General features: G+C 35.1%; 1 protein-coding gene and 1 long non-coding RNA gene across 3 annotated transcripts in view; one reads left to right on the forward strand and one right to left on the reverse strand.

The window, feature by feature from the left end:
• Positions 1-27,023, reverse strand: part of kcnq5b (potassium voltage-gated channel, KQT-like subfamily, member 5b) — a 296,398-nt gene that overhangs the window by 254,901 nt on the left and 14,474 nt on the right. The window lies entirely within an intron of this gene.
• LOC115425224 (uncharacterized) lies at positions 8,140-21,390 on the forward strand. The gene is made up of 3 exons (XR_003936208.1): positions 8,140-8,212; positions 15,371-15,376; positions 21,378-21,390. It is a non-coding gene; the product is annotated as an uncharacterized LOC115425224 (long non-coding RNA).

Below are 27,023 nucleotides of genomic sequence, written 5' to 3' on the forward strand. Positions count from 1 at the left end.
TTCAGTTAACAAAAATGTTTTTTCAATTCTAGTTTTCGTCATTTCGTTAGTTTTCGTTAACGATAATAACCTTGACACATACACATGTACACATACAGGGTTATTCAGAAAGAATGAACCGATTTCATGACGCATTGCTTCAGTTCTCAATCACTGTCATGGAATGAGTCAGTGACCATCTGAAAGAGGAGTTTTCTAAGTTTTGAATGGCTGACTCGATGACCTTAAACATCGAATAACAACAGTGATCAACTCAGCGGATCGTGATATGCTGATACGGGTCTGGGAGGAATTCTCTTATCACATTGATGTTGTCGGTGCTGCAGGTGGTGGACACATTCAGCACTTTTAAGACTGGAAATAAAAGTTGGTTGTGAGTAGAATACTTGTGACTTGGCTGGAGTTTTCTATTGCTTTTCCTTTATACACACATATATTTAGTAACTACACACACACACACACACATATTTTTGTTGTTTTTTTCTTTTTACATCTAATAAATGTGAAGTCCCATTTATCAGCTCTGAACACTGTGCCACCCAAATCACAATTCTGTTCACATTTTTGCCTTCCACCCTACTTGCACAGGAAACTCAAACTTGTGGGCTTCTGGTGACCTGGCAATTAACCCTATGTGTGTTTCATGCATTTACATGAAATAAGCAAAGTCTGTTTTTACTCAGATTTACTGACATTATTCCCCTGTTCTAATGTTAACTGTAGGGTCATCACTTAGAGCAGGGGTGTCAAACTCGTTTTAGTTCAGGGGCCACATTCAGCTAAATTTGATCTGAAGTGGGCCAGACCAGTGAAAAAAATAACATAATAACATAGAAATAATGTCAACTCCAAACTTTCCTCTATGTTTCAGAGCAAAAAAAGTAAAATTATACAATAAAAATGTTTACATTTACCAACTATCCTTTAAAACAATGTGAATAGCAACAAATGGAAAATTTCTTAAGAAAACTAAGTACAATTTTAACAATATTCTGTCTCAGTTTATCATTTACACATGTACATTACAATGCACAGATCACAGTGGATCTGCAAATACACAAAAGATTTAATAACAGACAGAATATTGATAAAATTACACTTCAGACATTTCAAAATGTTCATATTTGTTGAGGTTATTTGTGTTTTTGTGTTTGTTTTAGTGTAAATACAATAAAATGACATGAAAATGTTTACATTTACAAAGGGAAAAATTTGGAGTTGTGGGTATTTATAGGTTATTATGATAGTATTTTTCTGATCTGACCCACTGCAAGATTAAATTGGTCTGTATGTGGAACCGGAACTAAAATGATTAATATCTTCAGTGTAATTTTTGCATTTCACAAATTCATCCCTAGGGCCGGACTGGACCCTTTGGCAGGCCGGATTTGGCCCCCGGGCCGCATGTTTGACACCTGTGACTTAGAGATAACAGGTGAAACTGTGATGTAAGGCTGCTTTTTCAGTGAATATCCATGTTATATCATAACATGACTTTCTTGAATTTTCACCCCCCCCAAAAAAATTGCATTTATCATCACCAGTACAGCCTCCATCATCCTGGAACAGAAAATAGACTGAATAAATTTGCGAGGAAAACAAAAACTGTTCCAAACTACAGCCAATTACAGAGATGTCAATTCACATGGGACTAATACCGTATTATCACAGAACGTCTGCGTTTGTTGAAATAGGGTAGGTGGTTTGAGATATTTACTTTTTGCCTCTTTTACTTTTTTTTCCTCTGCATTTACCACAAATTACCAGAGGTTCACAGGTTATGTTAGTCACATGCAAATAGGCCTTTGTAAACAAAACTGGCACCAGACAGACGGGCATAAATAACCGACCGTCCAATCTGTGCAGAAATGAAAATGACAACAAATGTTCAAGTCAGATGATGTCACTAAAATAGCAGACATTAAATCTGATTTAGTGAAGAAGGATCTGTGAAAACTGATGGAAATACAATATATCTGTGAGATTTATACAGCTGTTTCTATACGGTGTTTGTCTAATATTAGTGACAGGCCGACTTTGAGTTGGATGTTCAGAGATTCTAATTTATTTTTTTATTTAGGAATTAATTTCTTTCACTTCCATGTTCAGTTCTGCAGTTTTCCAGTTTTCTAATAAAGTCAAACATTTATTTATGACACTGCTGGTTTTTTTTGTTTTTCCATGTAGGGAGGGGCTAAGATCAGTTGATCAATCAGGTTTTGGCTTCAAGCTATTTTTGTGTGATGTTTACAATGTTATACATTATTGGCCTTTAAAAATCATCCATCGGTCAACGTCTTCAACACTGTAAAAAAAAAAAAAAAATCTGTAAGTTAACAGAATTTTCACTGTTTATTTTACAGATTTTTCCTGTATTTTTAAAATACAGGAAAATATCAATGAAATGACAAAAACAGACTGTGATTTTACTTGTCAAATGTAAAATAGCATGAAAAAACTGTAACTGTGAATAACCATAAAATTTCCATTTTTAAAAGATTACTTTTCTTTTTTCCACAGAAAAATTCAGTTAAAATACATTTGCAAATGTATCATAATTTCACAAATATTTCTTTTCTATTTGAGAGATTAAACTGTTAATTTAAATTTTAATATTGTAAAAAAAAAAAAAAAAAAAAATTAAAACCTGATAAAATTACTGACAATTAACTGTTAAAGAAGTATTTGTTCTGTAAGTTTAACAAGACTTGTTTGTTAATTGACAAATATCTTGTGTAATTACAGGAGGTTTCACAACAAAAATGTTGAATAAATGTATTTTTGTGAATGTATAACATGTATAAGCACTGATAAACTGTCCAAACACAGTTTTTAATCAGTGGATTGTACAACTTTTTCTCATTGAAAATGATTTAGATAGATATTTATAGGTAATTTGATTGTTTTAATACATGTAAATATTCTTTATTAACCATTAAAAAGTCAAAAAAATATGCAAAATCTCAAGTAAAGTTAAGGCCAAAAAAACTGTATTTTAATTATGGAAAATTACTGTATTTTTATGAGATGGTTATTTTCCGTTATTTTACAGTATGTTTTTGGCGCCCCAGCTGCCAGAATAATACCGTTTTTTGTTTTTTTCTGTTTTTTTCTGTTTTTTGGGGTTTATTTTACAGTGTAGGAGGTATTGTTTATTTTAAGGAAAGGAAAGGAAAGGAAAGGAAAGGAAAGGAAAGGAAAGGAAAGGAAAGGAAAGGAAAGGAAAGGATGGGGGTTGAGGGACAGGCTGCCAACCCAGCTGTAGTGCTGCCCCTCTGGGTAAGGCAGAGGAGGTCAGAGGCCTCTGGTCTGTCACCCACTCCACTGCAGCATTACCAGGCTCATACCAAGACCACAGCCAGGGGCCTGGCCTGGTTCTGCAGCTCCCTGATGTGATGCCATTTTTCCTCGAAGGACCATTCTTCAGCGTGTATGATCATGCAGGCTGCCACTGTAGATGGTGGTAGATCCTTTGTCCTTGCACAGGACTTCACTACATTATGACAACTCCAGTAGCCTACGTCACAGCAAAGTAGGAGTAGAAAGTAGTAGAACAGGGCATGGTGGAGCTATTTTTGAACCCAGAGTGTCTTTCTGGAGGCATTTTTTTTCTGTGGCTCTTGATGTTGGCTACAGTGAAGTTAAAGTCATGCAGAGAGAATAGATGTGATGTAGGGTTGTGCACAATAGAATAACAATATGACAATAGAAAGACATCTTCTCTCTCATGCTCATATAGAAGTTGACTAATGGTATTTTTGCAGTTGATTACAAAAATAATCGATAGCTGCAGCTACGGATGTAACAATATGAAAATTTCATATCAAGGTTATTGTGACCAAGATTATCACGGTTATCATTATTATCGCGGTATTCTTGAAATTCTGCTCAAAATGTTAAAAAAGTACTTATACACACTGAAATAATTCAAGCAAGTTGTATTTTTAAAAAATATATAAAATAATCAGGGGTGTAAGAAAATATTTGTATCGCAAAATATTGCAATATTTCACTTCACAATACTGTATTGATATTTTTAGGCATTTTTTAAAATGCAGACATGGCAGAGGTTCATTTTTGTTTTTTGTTTTTCAAGCTCTTTTATTTTTATATTCACACAGGTATTTTGTTCTGTTGTTTGTATTCTACAAAAGTAGTGCTGTGATATTCCAGGTCATATATGTAGTTGGGGGTTTTTTTGTTTGTTTTTTTTAAACTGATAATGCTGTTTTATTAAATAATGGATAATTCAAGCATCCTAAAAGCACTTTTTACTGTCTGAAAGAGGCAGATGTTTGTTTTTTTTTATTGGGAATGCACAAAAAATAATGTTATGATAATGGATGATTCAGGGACTGAACACTATTTATTCTTTCTAAAGGCTTTTGACTTTTTAAATTTTATATTCTCTTTGAAATTCTGCACTGCAACTCTTACTTTAATGTGTGTTTTTATTTTTATTTTATTTTATTTTATTCTATTTTATTTTTTTTATTTTATGTGTTGTTTTATTACTTGCTGTTTTTAATCACCTTTTACATGTTTCTTTTATGATGTTTTAAATGTGTTTCTTTTTGTTTCTTTTATTTCAATGTCCTGTGTGAAGCACCTTGAATTGCCTTGTTGCTGAAATGTGCTATACAAATAAACTTGCCTTGCCTTGCCTTTTCGCAATAGAATACGAACATTTAAGCAGGATCTTAAACTGTAAGGTCTGTAAAACATTATTTATATATTTATTTGTGGGGGTTTTTTGTACTGGTAAAACCGTATGTTAAAATTTTATTTATCCAAATGCTGCACTATAAATTTTTCCAGGAAATAGTTGTTTAAAAAAAAAGAAACCAAACAAAAAATATTGCCTTGTTAACAGTATCATGATATATCGTGATATATTGTATTGTGATCCTGGTGTTGTGATTTGTATTGTATTGCCAGATTCTTGCCAATACACACCCCTAAAAATAATAGGCACAATGTACTTTCTTTTGCAGAAACATTCAAATATGAACCTTTAGTGGTCTGAGCCTATTTTGTCTGTTTTTCAGTCCTTTTGATTTTGCCTTTATATACTATATAAACAAATGTTTACCATACCCATGTTTGTTATCTTTTTTTTTTTCAGCGCAACTTCATTTCTATCATCTGCCTATTATTTTTTCACTTTAACCTACTATATCAACATAAAAGGACAGAAAACACAAAAAAAATTTATAAAATCTGATTCGAAAAATGTATACAGTTTATTGCATAAATAACACAAAGATGCTTAATGACGCTTTTCAAAGATTTTAAAAGTGACTAGAAGCACTCAGAGAGCGCAGACCTCCGCCAAGGCTGATCAGTGGGCCCCCCCGTGGGCCCCCCCACCCCCGATCACCACCAAAATTTAATCATTTCTTCCTTATCCCATTTCCAACAAACCCTGAAAATTTCTTTAAAATCTGTCCATAACTTTTTGAGTTATGTCGCACACTAACGGACAGACAAACAGACAAACAAACAAACAAACAAACCCTGGCAAAAACATAACCTCCTTGGCGGAGGTAAATATTGGTTCCAAATATTAGGTATATAAAATTAAAATTGTAATAAATTAAAACTATACTCACATATTTGACATAAAAGCAGATCTTTACATATCAAACACGGTTATCATGATAATTAGAATTTAAACACAATACTAACAATTTTACCGCGGTTTATCATTATACCGGTAATCATTACATCCCTAGCTGCAGCTCTGGTTTCCTTCACAATTCCATGAGTGTTATGTCATAGTTTTCATGTTTTCATATTGATATACAAAGTAAAAAATATTGGAAAAAATACAGAAAAATCCTTCAATGAGCAGTCTTGTATTTTGTGTATTTTGGCTAAGATACTGGGGCAGTAACTGGGGACGAACCAGGACTACAGAGGTCTGAACACTTCTCTATCTGTGTATGCCTAAATATAGTGGGGTGGCAGTGGCGGGGGCACAATATGTATGAGGCATGACTACCTCCTGACCGGTGACAGCGATGGCATCAGTGGACAACAGAAGCTCACACACAGGCAGCATACTCACCCACACTTATTTCTGTTTGCTTATTGAAAATTCACCCAAGACATCTTTTTACCAGTCTTGATTAGAGCTCAAGAAAGCAACATCAGTTGCCATGGCAACACCAAGGCACTCAAAACTGGCCTTTTCACTTTGGGATTTCTCCAACATTTTGAGGCATTGCTGGTGTTGCTTACATAAAAACATTAGGAGGCTGGCGGCTGAGTGCGTGTGTATGTTTTGCATACGACTTATTCTTTGAGCGCTTCAGCAGCCGGTGCATAAGCCGGAGATATTAGGCCTCATATTTGCCTGTGTAACACTCCAGCAGATGCGTTCTAACACTCAAAACTCAAAATAAGTCAAGCAAGCCCGCCTCCATCACAGCCGCTTCCCTCCAGGCAAGCATCTGCTCACCCGTTTATGACGAAGTCTCAGACATCAGGACGGACTAAAAGCACAATGAAAAAAGCAGGTTGAAAAGACCGTACAGAGCCATGAGGGCTGGTCGTCACTAGGGCTGCGTATCGACAAGAATCTGGAGATACGATACAGATCACAATACTAGAATCACGATACGATATATAATGATATATCATGATTAGGGATGTAATGATTACCGGTATAACGATAAACTGCAGTAAAATTCCCGATGGTTGGTATTACCGTTTAAATTCTAATTATCATGATAACCGTGTTTGATTACCACACTTTGAAAACTAACGGTACTGCTCATTTCCTGGAGAAGCAGCAGCACTCCAGGCGCTATCTACCTATCTATCTATCTATCTATCTATCTATCTATCTATCTATCTATCTATCTATCCATCCATCCATCTCTGAAAAAGAAACTCAAACAACTCAAACTTAATCGGAAAATGGTCAAACAGTGGCCATAAGGTGACATCTTTAATGCACATTTGTATATTTGATTGTTTACATGTTAATACTTTAATCTTTCTGTCGACAGAAAGTACATTGTGGCTATTATTTAATTCTATTTATTTATTTCTTAATTTCTTAATTTATTTATTTTTCAAAATACAACTTGGTTAAATTATTTCAGTGTGTGTATCAGTACTTTTTGAACATTTTGAGCACAATTTTAACAATATCGCGATAATAATGAGAATTTTGGTCACAATAACCGTGATATGAAATTTTCATATCATTACATCCCTAATCATGATACTGTTAAAAAGGTAATTTTTTATTGGTTTTGTTTCTTTTTTTAAAAGATTATTTCCTGGAAGACTTGAATTACACCAGAAATCTGCACAAATACTAAACACATTTTTATTTGATCCCAACAGGATCTAATGCTATATCACAAAATGTTCCTGTGTTCAAACTTAAATTGTTTTACAGACATTACAGTTTAAGATCCTGCTCAAATGTTGATATTCTATTAGCTTAGAACTAACATCAGAACATTATTTTTTTTCCCAACAAAGGAACTAACATTACTTAATAAAAGAGTGTTAAATAATAATAATAAATAAAATATAAACAAAAAAGAAAAACAAAAATGAACCTCCACAATATCTGCATTTGAATAAATACCTAAAAATATCAATACAGTACTTTTTAACCCTTTCATGCATACTGGTCACTACAGTGGACAGCTATTCTACAGCTGTTCTCTTGTATATTCATAGATTTTGTGGTTCTTTTTTTTTTTTTAACACATATCTTTATTAAAGTTTTAAGACACTACATATCTTTTCTGACATGAATTGGTAACATTATGTAGATGTACCCCCAGAATCACAAGCCCTCCCCATAGTTTTCACACAATTTATCAGTAAATGCATGTTTCTGTGCGTCAAAAATTAAACGTGTGGTGTCCGGCTGAGTGGTCATTTTTGCAACTTCATGAAAAATAGGTTCATAAGAATTTTTTTCTTTCATTATTGTTTTTTTTTATGTATTTTTAAAAATTTTTAAATATTTTTTATTTCATTTATTTTTTTTAAATGTATTTTTCAGAAGAAAACTTTCAATCGCATTGTTTTTTTCATGCCTGAAGAGGAATAAAAACACTCAGGAAAAAAATTTGATGAAGGTTCTCATAATTCGTGCATGAAAGGGTTAATATCGATACAGTATTGTGAAATGAAGTATCGCGATATATAGCAGAACCGATATGTTCTTACACCCCTCGTCGTCACAGCTCCAGACACGGGCCCTGGTCACAGATCAACACGGCCACACTGGTGATGGAAACACAAACAAACAGCACCGTGTGCAAAGGGCACGGGTGGGGTGGGGGGGACGACACATGAATGAGGATAAACGCGATGAGGCGATGACATTGTGGTGAAGCCACAGAATGAGCGATGAATGTCCAACACTTGTCCACCACTCATCACTGATGGTATATTCTTCTTGTGTGAGACTGAAAACTAGAAACAAGGACTGGAAGTCACTGGGGATATTAGAGTAAATATGAAGGGGGTCACAAGATGGACGAGTGTAATGTAGCAAGTCCAATACTGAAGAAGAGACACGCACATTATGTTTTAAGTGTTTATTTTTTGTTGTGCCGCTCTTGGTGGTGATGTGGTCTGAAAATAGAAGAAAAAGAACAGGTAATATTGAAGACAGATGGGGTAACTGTATGGAAAACTAACTTGCATGAGTCTTTGTGTCTGGTCCCAGGTGTTCCAACAAAAAGAGTCCCCAGGGAGCCGAAGCACCTTTAAGAAGGTTCCAGGAGGGACCACTGGGGCAGGAACAGCAGGGGTGTTTTAACTGAATGACCAATTAAAATTATCTCATGGATATTTTAAAATTGTTCACTGTTAATTTAATAAAGTATATATTTTTATATGTTGTTAATGGGGTAAATAGTGGAACTGCTGGGAAATTTTTATCTTTAAATAGTTAATTGGGAGGGGGGTGGTAAACCTACCTGTGTATTCAGCATAGGATAGGTTACATTGTAAAACAAATCTGTAATTTAACAGAATTTTGGAAAATATCAATGAAATGACAAAAATAGACTGATTTTACATGTCAAATGTAAAATAACATGAAAAAAGTAACTGTGAATAACCATAAAATTTCCATTTTCTAAAAGTAATTTTTCCTTTTTTCACAGAAAAATACAGTTAAAATACATTTACAAATATTTATTTTCTATTTATGAGATTAAACTGTTTATTTAAAGTTTAATACTGTAAAAATAAAATAAAATAAAAAAAAAAAAAAAAGAGATAAAATTACTGACAATTAACTGTTAAAGAAGTATTTGTTCTGTAAGTTTAACAAGACTTGTTTGTTAATTGACAAATATCTTGTGTAATTACAACAAAAATGTTGAATAAATGTATTTTTGTGAATGTATAACATGTATAAGCACTGATAAACTGTCCAAATACAGTTTTTATCAGTGGATTGTACAACTTAGTCTCATTGAAAACAATAGACAGACAGACAGACAGACAGACAGACAGACAGACAGACAGACAGACAGACAGACAGACAGATAGACAGATAGATAGATAGATAGATAGATAGGTAGATAGATAGATAGATAGATAGATAGATAGATAGATAGATAGATAGATAGATAGATAGATAGATAGATAGATAGATAGATAGATAGATAGATAGATAGATAGAATTTTCAATGAGACTAAGTTGTACAATCCACTGATAAAAACTGTATTTATTTATTTATTTATGGGTAATTTCATTGTTTTAATATATGTAAATATTCTTTATTAAACATTAAAAATAAAAAAAAATAATTAAAAAAAATGCAAAATCTCATGTAAAGTTAGGGAAAAAAATTATATTTTAATTATGGAAAATTACCATATTTTTATGAGATGGTTATGTTTCATTGTTTTACAATATTTTTTTGGCACTCCTGCTGCTGGAATATTACTGTTTTTTTACGGGGTTTTTTTTTTTTACAGTGTAGGGGATAGGCCAGCCTATAAAAGACTGCTCTTTTCCATTGTATGGTGTGCGTGCTGCCTGTACTGGACTCAGATGATGCTTTTGCACAGATAGTATATTTTAACTTATTACCTGTCTCTTTTTGTAAATATTTTTCCCTGTATTTTGGTGAGAACGAATAAAGGAAACTATGGTCTGCACCTGGACGTGTTGCCTCAGCTCTGCTCTGTTCCTCCGTACCACTAACCAACAGGCCTACCGACGACAAAGCAGCAAAAGGAGACACTGGATGAGTGGGTGACAAATGAGGTGGTTTTCTCACAACCTATGTATGTGACAGATTGAAACCTCCAAATTGACTGTCCAGAAGTGTCTTCCAAAAACCATCTCATCAGAAAGTGAGGCTCATGGGGCAGCCGCCCACCACCACCACAGCTGCTGAGCCTCACTTCCTGACAGGCTGACCTTTTCTCACTGTTGAGAAATGAGTGTAATGGAGGTGAAACCGAAAGTCGAACGCACAAACTTCCACAGTCGATTCATTTTATCAATCTCTCATTTAACACTATAACACACACAGTAAAAAAAATTTGTAATTTAACAGAATTTTCACTGTTTATTTTACAGATTTTTCCTGTATTTTTAAGATACAGGAAAATATCAATGAAATGACAAAAATAGACTGATTTTACACGTCAAATGTAAAATAACACGGAAAAAACTGTAACTGTGAATAACCATAAAATTTCCATTTTTTTTAAAAATAATTTTTTTTCTTTTTTCACAGAAAAATAGTTAAAATACATTTGCAAATGTATCATAATTTCACAAATATTTCTTTTCTATTTATGACATTAAACTGTTAAAGTTTAATACTGTTAAAAAAAAAAATGAAAACCTGATAAAATTACTGACAATTAACCATAAAAGAAGTATTTGTTCTGTAAGTTTAACAAGACTTGTTTGTTAATTGACAAATATCTTGTGTAATTACAGGAGGTTTCACAACAAAAATGTTGAATAAATGTATTTTTGGGAATGTATAACATGTATAAGCACTGATAAACTGTCCAAATACAGTTTTTATTAGTGGATTGTACAACTTAGTCTCATTGAAAATTATTTATATATATAAATTATATATTTATAGGTAGTTTGATTGTTTTAATACATGTAAATATTCTTCATTAAACATTAAAAAGTCAAAAAAAAAAAAGCAAAATCTCATGTAAAGTTAGGGCAGAAAACTGTATTTTAATTATGGAAAATTACCGTATTTTTATGAGATGGGTATTTTCCATTATTTAACAGTATTTTTTCGGCACCCCTGCTGCCGGAATATTACTGTTTTTTTACGGGGTTTTTTTCTTTTACAGTGCAGGTAAATCCCAAAATAAAATATTATACTATTTAAAGGTATTAAAAGTTGTATATTTTGGACTAGTACTGCAACTAATCCTTACTGTCACTGTCTATTCTGCTGTTGATTATTGTCACTGAGTTTTATTGATCAGATTTTTCTAAATCCAAGATGATGTATCAGATGTGGTGTTTTGTCTAAAATGGAAAGATGTTGATGTCACAGAAGAAGAAACGAATGGCAAAAATATTCACATTTCAGAAGCCTGAATCAGAGAAATTAACATGTTTCAAAATAGTTGCCAATTAATTTAATAAATGGCAAATAATGAATTAACAAATTAAGCTGTAAATAACCAGTTTTGTCATCTTCTAATTGCATGCATAAATAAAACAGAATAAAACAAAACAAAAGATAGAATATTCAAAGCAAACAAAATTCATATGAATAAAATTAGATAAAGTAGAAAAATATTTGCATCAGTTTATTTTACAATGTATACAAAATATATATGAAATATAGTAGCGGCATTGTACCCGTGGTGCCATTAGTGCCCTCTCTCTTAGTGCCAAAAAATATATAATGATCTAAATTTCTGTCATGATAATCCTATATCACAAAAAATGAGAACATGATATAAAATTAAGGCTGTGTATTGACAAGAATGTGGCGATACGATACAAGTCACAATACTAGGATCACAATCCGATATATCACGATATTTGTTGTTGTTTTTAATTGTACAGCTTTTTATGTTTTTAATCTATTCTTGTATTTTATTCTATTATTCAGGTGTTAGCTATTCTTCTGTATTTTTATTTATTTATTTATTTAGTTTTAATCTATTCTTGTATTTTATTCTGTTATTATGTTTTTTATTTATTTTTCTGTACAGCACTTTGCGCCACTGTGGTTGTTTTAAAGTGCTTTACAAATAAAGTCAGATTGGATTGGATATATCATGATACTGTTATAAAACCAATTTTTTGTTTGTTTATTTTTCTTTTAAATGATTATTTCCTTGAAGAGTTGAATTACACCAAAAATATGCATAAATACTAAACACATTTTTATTTGATCACAACAGGATCTAATGCTATATCGCAAAATGTTCCTGTGTTTAAACTTAAATTCTGTTTTACAGACATTACAGTTTAAGATCCTGTTCAAATGTTCATATTCTATTTGTTCAGAACTAACATCCGAACATTTTTTTAGTTCAATCCCAACAAAGGAACTAACATTATTTAATTAAAGAGAGTAAATAATAATAATAAATAAAATATAAACAAAAAAGAAAAGCAAAAATGAACCTCCACAATATCTGCATTTGAATAAATACCTAAAAAATATCGATACAGTAATTTTTAATATTGATGCAGTATTGTGAAAGGAAATATCATGATAATTTGAAGAACCAATATTTTCTTACACCCCTATATAAAATATTATCACAACAGTAATTATGATTTTTTTGACCAGCCAAAGTCATGGCACAAAACAATCAAAAATCAATTGAATCAAAAAGATGAAAGAAAAGAAGAAAATGCATCTGGTCGACTGCTCACTGATGCAGGCATTAAAGCATTTCAAAAGAGGCAAACTGCTGCTGCTTCTAGGTAAATTGGGTTTCACTTAGTTGTAGCACAATACCCACAATTCATGTGTGCAGGCGTGCCCTCGGGCCTTGTCTTTGTGTTCACAGAATGGCCATCTCTGAAAACAGAGCGAGGGAAACTCCCTGTGAGTAAACATAGGTCTGACATAGGACACCTCCAGCAGGCCATCCCCGTCCCTCTGAACCTCCGCTGATTGGTCCCAAACCGGCAAAAGAGATTTCCATGTGCAGACACACAAACAGTACGCACAATGGCTGGGCTACATGTCATTTCTCCATCACAAACCACATCATATATTCGGTAATAATTAAATCCATCCTAGTTATTCCAGGTCAGTGCGATGGAAATCATTTACAAAAGCACAGCTGTTACATGAGTCGGTGTGATGTTCTTGTTGGAGGCTTTGACGACTCTGCGATGCTGCCTCAGTACAGATGAAATTTTTGACAGAGCTGGTGAATGAGCAACCAACCATGTTTGAAGTGATGTGACAGTAAGAAACGGTGTGGGAAACAGAAATCCTTCCTGTTCTTATGACATGACCGGTTCCATGCATCCTACGACCTGCTACACCACAAAACATGAGCTAATCTACACCTGAAAAAAAAAAAAAAACATTCCCCCCCAAAAAACACTATTCCTTTCCTAAAATGGACATTTTCTGAAATTGTACCTTTTAAAAATGATATAACAACATTTTCTTCTACAAGCAGGACAGAGCACACAGTGTCAGTTTTATAGGATTTTGAAACTAAATTATAGAACAGCATCAACACCCTTCAAGGCTCTTAATTAGTCCTACTGAGTCTTACTTAAAAGTGGGAAAAGGTTCAGACAGCAGCAGCCCAGACACACAGCATGTTAAAGAAAAGAGCACATTGTCTTCATGGAATAGATGATCAGAATAATCCAAACACGCTGCCATCCATCCATCCATCCATCCATTATCCACCGCTTATCCGGGGCCGGGTCGCGGGGGTAACAGTCTAAGCAGGGATGCCCAGACTTCTCTCTCCCCAGACACCTCCTCCAGCTCTTCCGGGGGGATCCCGAGGCATTCCCAGGCCAGCCGAGAGACATAGTCTCTCCAACGTGTCCTGGGTCTTCCCCGAGGTCTCCTCCCAGCGGGACATGCCCGGAACACCTCCCCAGGGAGGCGTCCAGGAGGCATCCGAAACAGATGCCCGAGCCACCTCAGCTGGCCCCTCTCGACGCGGAGGAGCAGCGGTTCTACTCCAAGCTCCTCCCTGGTGACTGAGCTCCTCACCCTATCCCTAAGGGTGCGCCCAGCCACCCTGCGGAGGAAACTCATTTCGACCGCTTGTATCCGGGATCTTGTCCTTTCGGTCATGACCCAAAGCTCATGTGTGTGAAGCAAACACGCTGCCATGCTGTCCAAATTATTATTCAGTATTGCTGGTGCTTCCATGGTTCACAGATCATTACTGAGACCAGTTTTTCTAGATCACAGTCAGTTTAGTAATCCTACTTTGAGTCGTCTACTTCCTTCAGTCTTGGCCTTGCACTAGTGATGCGCGGGTTGGGTTTTTTGGGGGTTTTTTGTAGGGATGCACCGATACTGATATGAGTATCAGCATCGGCTCCGATACTCAGTGTGTGTACTCATACTCGTACTCGTAAAAGTAATCCGATATAAATGCACCGATACCACTTACGGTTGTGTGACATTCCCAGTTCAGTGCAGCAGGTACAAGGCGGTGGAATAATGTGTGTGGAGTGTGAAGAGTGTGGAGATTTTTCAAAATAAATGACGGTGATAAAAGTAACGCTGACTGCAAGTAATGTTACAGACACAGACAGATACAGACGCAGCGTTCTGTCCGTCCTCTGCGTACATTCCATCCGTTTTCCAGGTGCTGGTGGATGAGTACCCAGACGAAGAGGGGTATGGAGTGGTGCAGACCGCCGCCAGTGGAAGTGAAAACCAAATTTATGGCTCATTTCTCTTTTCTCTACCTGCTGAAGCTAACACTGGTCTACAAGGAAAATGCTTCCAGAATAAAAGTAATGAAATTTTACCACATGAGAGTCACTGATAAAGAAAAATCAAGTCAAAAATACTGGTTGGCTGAACTTTCCAAGATACAGCCTTGGGTCAAAATGTGAAATTCAAGAATTAACGAGAGAATGGGTTTGACTCAAAAGGAATATTTGTCTCAGAGCGACAAGATCTACTTCAAAACAGTCTGCACATTAGAATACATTCACTTTACAGGTTCTATTTAGTGGAAGATTTATAAAACTATTATATAAATGTACATAAACCAGTATATATGTGTAATAACACTTAATTATATACCTTGAAAACATCAGCAAACCGGCACTTTTGTCATTTATTTTCCAATTAATCTTATTAAAATACATAACATTTAGCACATTTAATGTCTGAAGCAAATCATTTCTAAAAAATTGTAGACCAGTGTAAACTTTTAAACCTTACCAGCGAAAACACTGCAATATTAGTATCACATCAGTGTTGCCTCTGTCGTCCCCATGTTTGTTATTACTGACTTTCTTCTTCTTCTCAAAAAACTTTACTCTTCTTTGTGATATTTGTCCAGTATGGTTAATTCAGAGTGGTGCCCCCTGGTGGATTAATTGAGAAACGCTCATTCCAACACATTAAATGTCAGTAGCAGCACTTTGTTCCAGTCAGACTAATGACAACGACAATAAAGCGCATTTACAAAAGGAACTAAGGACTGGAATGGGATTATTAAGTACTCGTATCGGTACTCGGTATCGGCAAGTACTCAAATGTAAGTACTCGTACTCATACTCGGTGTGGAAAAAAATGGTATCAGTGCATCCCTAAAAATCCCTTCCACTGTACACGTCTGTTTTTGAATCTTAATCATTTCATGTTTCTATTTTAAGCTCTTGCAGATGAACATACATGGCACAGGCACCATCCTACATCCATTTAGCTGCAGCTTCTGATCATCACCATCACACTGACACAGTGACAAGAAGTAACTGCCATCTGGACAGAAACATCACACCTCTGTTTTGTGTCACCGCGCTCATCAAACCAGAAGGCTTCCTTTTGGCCAACACTTGTACTGAACCAAACAGGTTGGCGGTGTTTATGGCACTCTGCTCCTGCTGTTTCTCAGAAGCTTCTTTCCACTGAGTCACATGCTCCAAACTTGACATCAGGTCCTGATGGCGTGCTGATACAGATGCAAAATGCACTAATGAGACATTTACACATTCAACCTATGGAGCGAATGGAACTACAACAGCACCAGGACACAAATCTATCCCAGACTTTGTGAAAAATTGGGGCTATAAGATTTTTGGAAATGACATAATCCTTAATAGTTTCAGAAGTAATGCATATCAGTGCTGATTAGTCACTCCAACTGGGCCTAAAACATTTTACTGCCTATCAAAAATAGCTTTCAGGATGAGCCAGCATCCTTTACTGTGGCCAATAAATCCAAATATCCCTAACAATAAACCGGCTGATAGATATTTAACAAGTGAGAGCACTGAGTTCATGTCACCACTCAGTGCCCCTTTGGTCTACAAGCATGCCAGCTCTGAGGTGGAGGAACACTGGATCCTTTTCCCCCCACGCTTTCCTGCTCCTGAACATACTTGCAAGGATAAGAGCTTGTTAATCCAGAGGTGAGATGAATGGCAGCACTGTGAGTATATGTGTGTGTGTGTGTGTGTGTGTGTGTGTGTGTGTGTGTAGGAAGGAGGGCAGGCCGGGACCCCAGGCACAACCCGACGCCGCACAAAGGCTGGCTTAGTGCTGCTGCTGTCACACATCGGGATCGGCTCTATATATACATGTATGCAGAAAGAAATCGCACTGGAAAATACAGAGCTGACACATTACATGGAAGAAAAATTTTCCTTCAGAGAGCTATCAGTACCCAGCACCAAGTTACAGGGTCAAATGTGTCACCTCTGAAGTAGAAAAATGATTAATCGACTCGAATCCATTAAAAAAAAAAAATTCTATTCCAATTTTCCTGAATTGAAGTCCTGTGTCTTTAGTTTCCCTGCTGCTAAACATTTGGTTCCGCTGTTGCATTTCACACGGACACTTATTGTGACACATACTGTAAAAAAAAAAAAAAAAAAAAACACGTTAAAAAAAATGGTATTATTCAGGCAGCAGGGGTGTCGAAAAAATAGTGTAAAATAATGGAAAATAACCATCTCATAAAAATACGGTAATTTTCCATAATTAAAATACAGTTTTTTGCCCTAACTTTCCATGGGATTTTGCTTTTTTTTTTTTTTTTTTTTTTTTTTTAATTTTTAATGTTTAATAAAGAATAAATACATGTATTAAAACAATCAAATTACCTCTAAATATATATATATAAATAATTTTCAATGAGACTAAGTTGTACAATCCACTGATAAAAACTGTATTTGGACAGTTTATCAGTGCTTATACAGGGTGGGGAAGCAAAATGTACAATATTTTGAGGCAGGGATTGAAAGACAGTGTATGACCAATTAGTTTATTGAAAGTCATGAGAATTTATTTGCCACAAGAAAATTTACATAATAGAAAATGTTTTTATTCTGTGTGCCCTCCTTCTTTCTCAATAACTGCCTTCACACACTTCCTGAAACTTACGCAAGTGTTCCTCAAATATTCGGGTGACAACTTCTCCCATTCTTCTTTAATAGTATCTTCCAGACTTTCTGGTAATAGTTTTGCTCATAGTCATTCTCTTCTTTACATTATAAACAGTCTTTATGGACACTCCAACTATTTTTGAAATCTCCTTTGGTGTGACGAGTGCATTCAGCAAATCACACACTCTTTGACGTTTGCTTTCCTGATTACTCATATGGGCAAAAGTTTCAGAAAAGGTATGGATAATAGTGTTAGGTATGATTATGACATCAACATATGTTTGGTTTCAAAACAACTGACGTAGTGCCTGCTGAGAAAAAACAACTAAATGTTCAGTGTAAATTTTGCTTCCCCACCCTGTACATGTTATACAGTCACAAAAATACATTTATTCAACATTTTTGTTGTGAAACCTCCTGTAATTACACAAGATATTTGTCAATTAACAAACAAGTCTTGTGAAACTTACAGAACAAATACTTCTTTTATGGTTAATTGTCAGTAATTTTATCTCATTTTATTTTTTTTACAGTATTAAACTTTAAATTCAAAGTTTAATCTCATAAATAGAAAAGAAATATTTGTGAACTTACAATACATTTGCAAATGTATTTTAACTGTATTTTTCTGTGAAAAAGAAAACACTTCTTTTAAAAAATGTAAATTTTTTGGTTATTCACAGTTACAGTTTTTCGTGTTATTTTACATTTGACGTGTTAAATCACAGTCTATTTTTGTCATTTCATTGATATTTTCCTGTATCTTAAACATACAGTAAAAATCTGTAAAATAAACAGTGAAAATTCTGTTAAATTACAGATTTCTTACAGTGCATAATCCCAGGCAGAAAATAAGCGTTTCTCAATATCAACTTTGCTGAATACAGTCTTGGTAAGAACTGCCCCAGAGGATGGACGTCCTCAGAACACCAGTCTCTGTAATCGGTACGGCTGTGTGCTTGTCCACTTTCCTCCCTGGCTCTGCTGTATTTTTGCCATCGGCTCCCTAACGTATTCCCACAATCCACCACAATATGTCACTCGATTTGATTTCAGTACATTTGTACCACTATTTACATGACATTTATATTTTTGCACATTTTGTATATTCTTCTAAACTGGATAAACAAATTTTGTTGAATCCCATACAAGGTTATTATCATTAACGAAAACTAACAAAATGACAAAAACTACAATTGTAAAAACATTTTCGTTAACTGAAATAAACAAAAACTATAATTAGAAGGAAAAAAAATGATAACTAACTGAAACTGTATTGTGTGTTTACAAAACTAACTAAAACAGATAAAAATTAGGGATAAAATTCCCTTCGTTTTCGTCTTTGTCTATGTCGGATTGATACAAAAGCGATTTATTTCCTTCAAGCAATTTTAGCTGTTGGCACCATATGATATTTAACGGTCCATCACTTCTCGTCACTTGTGGTTTAGAGTCGTCTTTTCGTCCCCACTCTACACGGCAACACTAGGATCTAATTCCGCAAAGATTTCTCCTTTGCGTTATAAAATCATTCCGCGTTAAGATGAAGCCGCTATGATAACGATCTGCGTTAACATGAGTCCGCGAGGACGGCTGAATACGCTGTAGTGGCCATGCCAGACCAGTAGCTGGCGATCTCCTAACTGTCCTCCTTCGATGGGATGGGACGTTAGGGATTGACTCAGGCATTGGCGAATATAAGGCTACGTTTACACGGCAACGCTACGATCCAATTCCGCAAAGATTTCTCCTTTGCGTTTTAAAATCATTCCACGTTAAGACGAAGCCACTATGATAACGATCTGCGTTAACACGAGTCCGCGAGGACGGCTGAATACGCTGTAGTGGCCATGCCAGACCAGTAGCTGGCGATGTAGAGCTGTAGTGAAACAGTGGCGGTAAAACACGCGCCTGCGCACAAACAATTTCCGGTTTAGACAGCCTTTAAATGAGGAGAAGAAGAAGAAGAAGAAAAAGAGGTGGACAACACTATTTACAAACAACAATGGCGAGTGGTCGTACAAAGACGCAGGACTTCTTTGTCTGGACAGACGAGCTGAACACAGTTAGCAGCACGTATGTTGTTCTGAAACTGGCAATTGTTGTTGTGGTTGTTCCTTCTTTTTCTGCAGCTTTATTGTGTCATAGAGGCTGGCAAACCAGCTTGGAGGCGCATTACCGCCACCAACTGGCCTGGAGTGGGTTAACTGGCGGTTCTTGGCTGCGCACGCATGCGGTGACGTCATATTTTACCCCGGAAAGCTCCGACTCGCGTTAACACGGAGCTGGAATGCGGAGCGTATCAATAACGCTCCACCCTGGACCCTGGTATCAAAAGTTTCCGGATTCAGGCACTCTAGGCACCGTTTCCATGTTAACAGAAGGCTAATCCGCGATGAAATCTTCCCGGAGTCGACTGAATCCGACGCCGTGTAAACGGCCCCTAAGAAATGCGTCTCCGCTGGTAAGAGTGTAGACGCAGTAAGTCTTAGTTTTGGTGGAGAAGCGACAGCAAACTGAGCACAGTTAGCAGCACGTATGTTGTTCTGAAACCGGCAATTGTTGTTGTGGTTGTTCCTTCTTTTTCTGCAGCTTTTTTGTGTCATAGAGGCTGGCAAACCAGCTTGGAGGCGCATTACCGCCACCAACTGGCCTGGAGTGGGTTAACTGGCGGTTCTTGGCTGCGCGCACATGCGGTGACGTCATATTTTACCCCGGAACGTTCCGATTCGCGTTAACACGGAGCTGAAATGCGGAGTGTATCGATAACATTCCACCCTGGACCCTGGCATCAAAAGTTTCTGGATTCAGGCACTCTAGGCACCGTTTCTATGTTAACAGAAGGCTAATCCGCAATGAAATCTTCCTGGAGTCGACTGAATCCTACGCCGTGTAAACGGCCCCTAAAGCTGGGAGAAAGCAGCAGAGTCCTGTCTGGGATTTATTTGAATACGACGGTGAAGAAGATAAAAGATATAAAAAAAAAACTAAAACTAAACCAAAACTAAGCATTTAGAAAATAACAAAAACTAATAAAAACTAGCAAACCTGCTCTAAAAACTAATTAAAACTAACTGAATTAGAGAAAAAAAAGTCAAAACTAAATAAAACTGAACTATAATGAAAAATCCAAAACTATTATAACCTTGATCCCATATCATGATAATAAAGACATATTTTCTCACTATTCTGCCTTTTGCTCATGTTCCTACATTGTATCATTTATCATGTAACATATTGTGTAACATATATCATCATGTGATGCAGCATTTGCAGCAGAAACACTCGGTCTGCGTTAAACCTGAGAGCGGAGTGAACACGAGATAATAATGTTCAAGTTAATGCTAATGCTAACGTACGTAGCAGTCGCTAGTTATGTCATTAACTTCTATGGATGTGACGATTACCGGTATAACAATAAACCGCTGTAAAACTGCAGATGGTTAGTATTACCGTTTCAGTTCTAATTATCATGATAACTGTGTTTGATTACTGCACTTTTAGGGGAAAAAACATAATGTAAAGTTATGCTTTCATGTCAAATATTTGAGTATAGTTTTGATTTATTACAATTTTGATGTTATATACCTAATATTTGGAACCAATATTCACTTTTAAAGTCTTTGAAAAGGTTCGTTAAGCATCTGTGTGTTATTTATGCAATGAAGTATATACATTTTTCAAATCGGATTTTATATTTTTTTTGTGTTTTCTGGCCTTTTGTGTTGATATAGTAGGTTAAAGTGAAAAAATAATAGACAGATGATATAGATGAAGTTGTGCTAAAAAAAAAAGATACTAAACATGGGTATAGTAAACATTTGTTTATATAGTATATAAAGGCAAAATCAAAAGGACTGAAAAACAGACAAAATAAGCTCAGACCACTAAGGGTTAATATTTGAATGTTTCTGCAACAGAAGGTACATTGTGCTGATTATTTTATTTTTATTTTTCAAAATACAACTTGGTTAAATTATTTCAGCGTGTGTCACTTTTTGAACATTTTGAGCACAATTTCAATAATACTACGATAATAATGATAACCGTGATAATTTTGGTCACAATAACTGTGATGTGAAATTTTCATATCGTTACATCCCTATTAACTTCAACTCAAGAAAAAACTAAATGTTGCTGCATTAGTTTAATTCATGTTCTGCTGTAACTGATGGAACATATACCACTTCTCATTCACAAACACTCAAAAGAGGTACACACACATTTCTATTTACATCAGCGGTGTCAAACTCATTTTACTTCAGTTCCACATACAGCCTGATATCATATAAAGTGGGCCGGACCAGGAAAATAATAGAAATAATAAGATAAGAACTTCTGAGTGAAAAAAGTAAATTCCATAATAAAAATGTTTACATCTACGAATTGTACTTGAACATAACATAAATAAATATGAACAACCTGAAAATTATTTAGTAAAGTAAATGCAATGTTAACAATATTGCGCCTTAGTTTATCATTTACACATGCGAATCATAACTTAGAGATGACAGTGGATCTACAAATACACAAAACATTAAATAACAGGGAGAATATTATTAAAATTCCTCATATTTCTCTTAAGATATTTCAGATATTCACATTTTTTGTAAAAGGCTAGTCTGTAAATGTAAACATTTTTGTGTAATTTTACTTTTCTTACACTAAAACACAGAGACAAATTTACCGTTTTCATTATTTACAGGTTATTATGATAGTATTTGACTAGTCTGATCCGCTTTAAACTGAAATAACCTAAAAATGAATTTAACATCCTTGATTGTTAATATCTTCAGTGTAATTTTTACATTTCACAAATTCATCCCAGGGGCCGGATTGAACCCTTTGGCGGGCTGGATTTGGCCCCTGGGCCGCATGTTTGACACCAGTGGTTTAGATACTTTTTATATATCCTTGTACTTTTGTACTTTTTGTGGTTGTTTCAGCTGGTTCCGGTTGCTTGTCATTTTCAGACATGTCTTTTTCACATTTTCACAAATTTTTTCACCAATTCAAATAATCACACAATTGAATGTAACTGAAAGAAATAATCAATAGATTAATTGATTGCAAAAAATAATCGATAGCTGCAGCTTTAATTTCATGTTACTTACAGAGCTGGTTTACCTTGTGTTTTGAATCTGGTGTTCGTATTTCAGGAGGTATTCCACCTGGGGGAGTGTGTGTTTGTAAATGGAGCACTGTTGAAGGTGAAATATCACTAGAAGCGTCAAAGCCAACGAGGATGAGCTGCAGAGACGTGTCACACACAGTAGAACTGCTGCCAGGGCATGCTCCCAAGCTTATTTGCTCCTCTGACCTGTCCCTAATGTGTCGGCTCAGACGAGTTAAGATAAGGAAAAGCCTTTTTTATTTGATTTTATTTTATTTTTGAACTGGCTCCTGGAGGCTGAAATCAGTGGATGATGAAATTGAACTTCTGAGTTATCCAAAAAAAAAAAAAATGTTTGAGCTCTTCAAGCAGAGCAGCTCGGCTGAATTACTATCAAACTAACAGATCCTCACCAAGGTGCATCTGTGAGCACACACACACACACACACACACACACACACACACACAAAGTAAAATACAGTTTTCACAAGTAGAGAACTATTTATCACAGGAGCAACACTATGAACAGATGTATGAGGTCACATATTACGGAGGCTATTAACCCTTTCATGTATACTGGTCACTACAGTGGACAGCTGTTCTACAGCTGTTCTCTTATATATGTATCACAGCAGAGATTGAAATCCAGTAGGATTCGTAATCCTACTAGGACAGATAGGAATTTTAGTTTGTCCTAGGACAAACTAAAATTCCTATCTGTCCTTAGTCCATAGTCCTATCTGTCCTTAGTCCATAGTTTGTCCTATCCTATCTGTCCTTAGTCCATAGTTTGTCCTAGGACAAACTAAAATTCCTATCTGTCCTAGTAGGATTACGAATCCTACTGGATTTCAGTCTCTACTGTGACATATGCATGGATTTTTTTGTTTGTTTTTGCACATATCTTTATTAAAGTTTTAAGACACTACATATCTCTTCTGACATGAATTGGTACTATTGTGTAGATCTCCCCTGAGCATACTCTCACCCCCAGAACTACAAGCCACCCCCCCAGTTTTCACACAATTTATCTGTAAATAACATGTTTCTTCGTTTCAAAAATTAAATGTAAGGTGTCCAGCTGAATGGACATTTTTGCAACTTCATGTAAAATAGGTTCATAAGATCATTTTATTAGTAGTAGTAGTAGTAGTAGTATGTCTTTTTTTAACTTTATTTTTTATTTATTTATTTATTTATTTATTTTAAGAAAATTTTCAATTGCAGGAAAAAAAATCTTGATAAAGGTTCTCATAATTTGTGCATGAAAGGGTTAAGTAAAATGTGCTTTTAAATCTGATCATTATGCTACAGGAAAAAACTGGAACTGCCACTAACTTTTCATTTTACTTTACAGCACAGGTGTCAAACATGCGGCCCGGGTCCAGTCCAGCCCTTGAGATGAATTTGTGAAACGCAAAAATTATGCTAAGATATTAACAATCCTTTTAGTTCAGGTTCCACATTCAGACCAATTCAATCTCAAGTAGGTCAGACCAGTCAAATACTATCATAAGAACATAGAAATAATGACAACTTCAAATGTTTCTCTTTGTAAATTTAAATATTTTCATGTACTTACACTAAAACAAAGTATAATTTTTCAAAAAAATGCGAATAACCTGAAACGTCTTAAGAGAAGTAAGTACAATTTTAACAAAGTTCTGCCTGTTACTCAATGTTTTCTGTTTGTAGATCCACTGTGATCTGTATATTATAATGTACATGTGTAAATAATAAACTGAGGCAGAATATTGTTAAATTGCACTTATTTTTTCAGTTTGTTCATGTTCATTAAACCTGAATTCTGACTTTAAAATCAGATTCTGAGATTAAAGTCCAGTGGCCCTAATCCTGTTCCGTGAGAATATAATATGAAAACAATTAAATAAAAACATTTTGCTGCAAATCTGATGTTTTCTCACATTTTAACATATTCTAGTCCTACTTATTACTCACGTCACAAAAATAACATGCAAAAAAAAAAAAAAAATCTTTGTGTCTAACAAATAACAGGTGTTTTACACTCAAACATGTTAGTGCAGATCAGGTTTATGAAGAACAGCAAAGTGACAGTAATGGTCTGAATATCGGTGTATGGGATGGTGCGTAAACAGCCACAGTGTTGGCTGATACGGAACTAAACCAAAAAAACCCATGAATATACAAGAGAACAGCTGGAGAAGAACTGTCCACTGGAGTGACCACTGTGCATGAAAGGGTTAACAGGTTCCAAACATTTCAGATACTGTCTAACTTCAGGTGGGATCTCACAGCTGTACAAAACACCCATAAACCTTGTTACTGTTTTCACAACCACAACTATCACAATTAACACCATATATAAGCAAAATACAGCACACCAAAACTAGTCATGTAACGCCAATTCTACCAACATTACACGCACACTCCTTCACTCTTATGATCAGGTGTGTTTGTTGTCATTACACAAAGTATAAATGCAGTGTAATAGCCTACACATGCCTAGAAAATGTGTATTTAGATACTGTGCTAACTGCTAGCATGCATTAGTAATGTTGCCATGCATACGATGATCTGTTCTGATTTTATCCTGTGGCCTGAACTGAACAACAACCAAAATATCTGCGTTGACCTAATACCCCCCTACAGACACATCAGCCTTATTGCAATTACTGTTTTATCCCCCCCGGTAATAAAAGGTATAGTAGATGAAAGTATTTTGCATGTGGAGAAGTCCCTTCTCAATTGCCCTGCACTGGGTTTTTCTTTGTAATTATTAGCTTCTTGCATAATTATGTGCAGTCTATTATTATGTTCAAATATGGCCATTGATTCAGTTCATTACACGGAGCACCACAGCAGGATAGAAAAACACTTTATTCCAATTTACTGAGACAATGCAAATGTTCATATGCAGCGGTGTGTTCATATCTATAGGGTGCCGTTGGTAAAGCTGCTCATGCTAAAAATAACTACAATATTTCGTCACATTCAGCTTCAAACCATGTTAAAAAAAAAAAAAAGTGGTGTTAATTTTTTCAGGTCACCTTTTCAGACATTTACAACAATATTTGTCATCCTAGGAATATATGAAATAGTTAAATGTAAATATTAAATGTCACACGTAAATGTTAAATATTTAATCTAAACGTTAAACCTAAATCTAAATGCTACATCTAATTGTAAATGTTAAATCTAAATGGAATTATAAATGTTAAATATAAATACAAATGTTACATCCTGTCTCTCAGGTGCAAGTAAATACTTAGCTAATATGCAAATTGGCACCGCTGGTAACAGGAAGTACCAAAATAAAAGCACACCTGCTGAAAGCTGAATCCCTGGACATTCTGTGTGGTCAGCGTGGTGCGCGTGGCAACAGTAACCAAGACGACAGTGTAATCGGGGGGGGGGACGGGGGGGGAGAGTGGAGGCCCATGGGAAAGCAGGCATGGTAGCTCAGACATCACAGTGCTAGCTCCTTCAGCTTTTATTTTGGTACTTCCTGTTACCAGCAGTGTCAATTTGCATATTAGCTAAATATTTACTAAATTTTTACTTGCACCCAGGAGATTTAGATTTAATATTTATATTTAGATTTAACATTTAGATTTAACATGTAACATTTAGATTTAACATTTACGTGTGACATTTAATATTTATATTTAACTATTTCATATATAGCTAAGATGACATCACAGTGCTAGCTCCACAAGCTTTTATTTTGGTACTTCCTGTTACCAGCAGTGTCAATTTGCATATTAGCAAAATATTTACTTGCACCTGAGAGACAGGATGTAACATTTGTATTTTGATTTAGATTTAGCTTTTATAATTAAATTTAGATTTAACATTTGTATTTAAATTTAGATTTAACATTTATAATTAAATTTAGATTTAACACTTGTATTTAGATTCAACATTTATAATTAGATGTAGCCTTTAGATTTAGATTTAACGTTTATATTTAATATTTAACATTTACGCATGACATTTAATATTTCCATTTAACTATTTCATACATAGCTAAGATGACAAATATTTTTGAAAATGTCCTAAAAGGTGACCTGAATAAATCCATGCCACTCTTTTTTTTTTTTTTTTTTACATGGTTTGAATCTAAATGTGTTGCTGTTATTTTTGCTGCTTTCCAAATGGCAGCCCATACATATCAGGTGATATTAATAACATTTATTTTCAGGAAAAACATACATACATACCTGGGTTTAAACCCAAACCACTGCAACAACATGCTGTCTACATTACATTGTATTGATAGTTATCGCTACAAATATCAAATCATTATTTCTTTCCAGTCAAGGCTGGTTTATACTCCTGAGTAAAAATCAGGCACTTACTGGTGGT

This window comes from Sphaeramia orbicularis, chromosome 1 (assembly GCF_902148855.1).
Source record: "Sphaeramia orbicularis chromosome 1, fSphaOr1.1, whole genome shotgun sequence".
Classification (NCBI taxonomy): Eukaryota; Metazoa; Chordata; class Actinopteri; order Kurtiformes; family Apogonidae; genus Sphaeramia; species Sphaeramia orbicularis.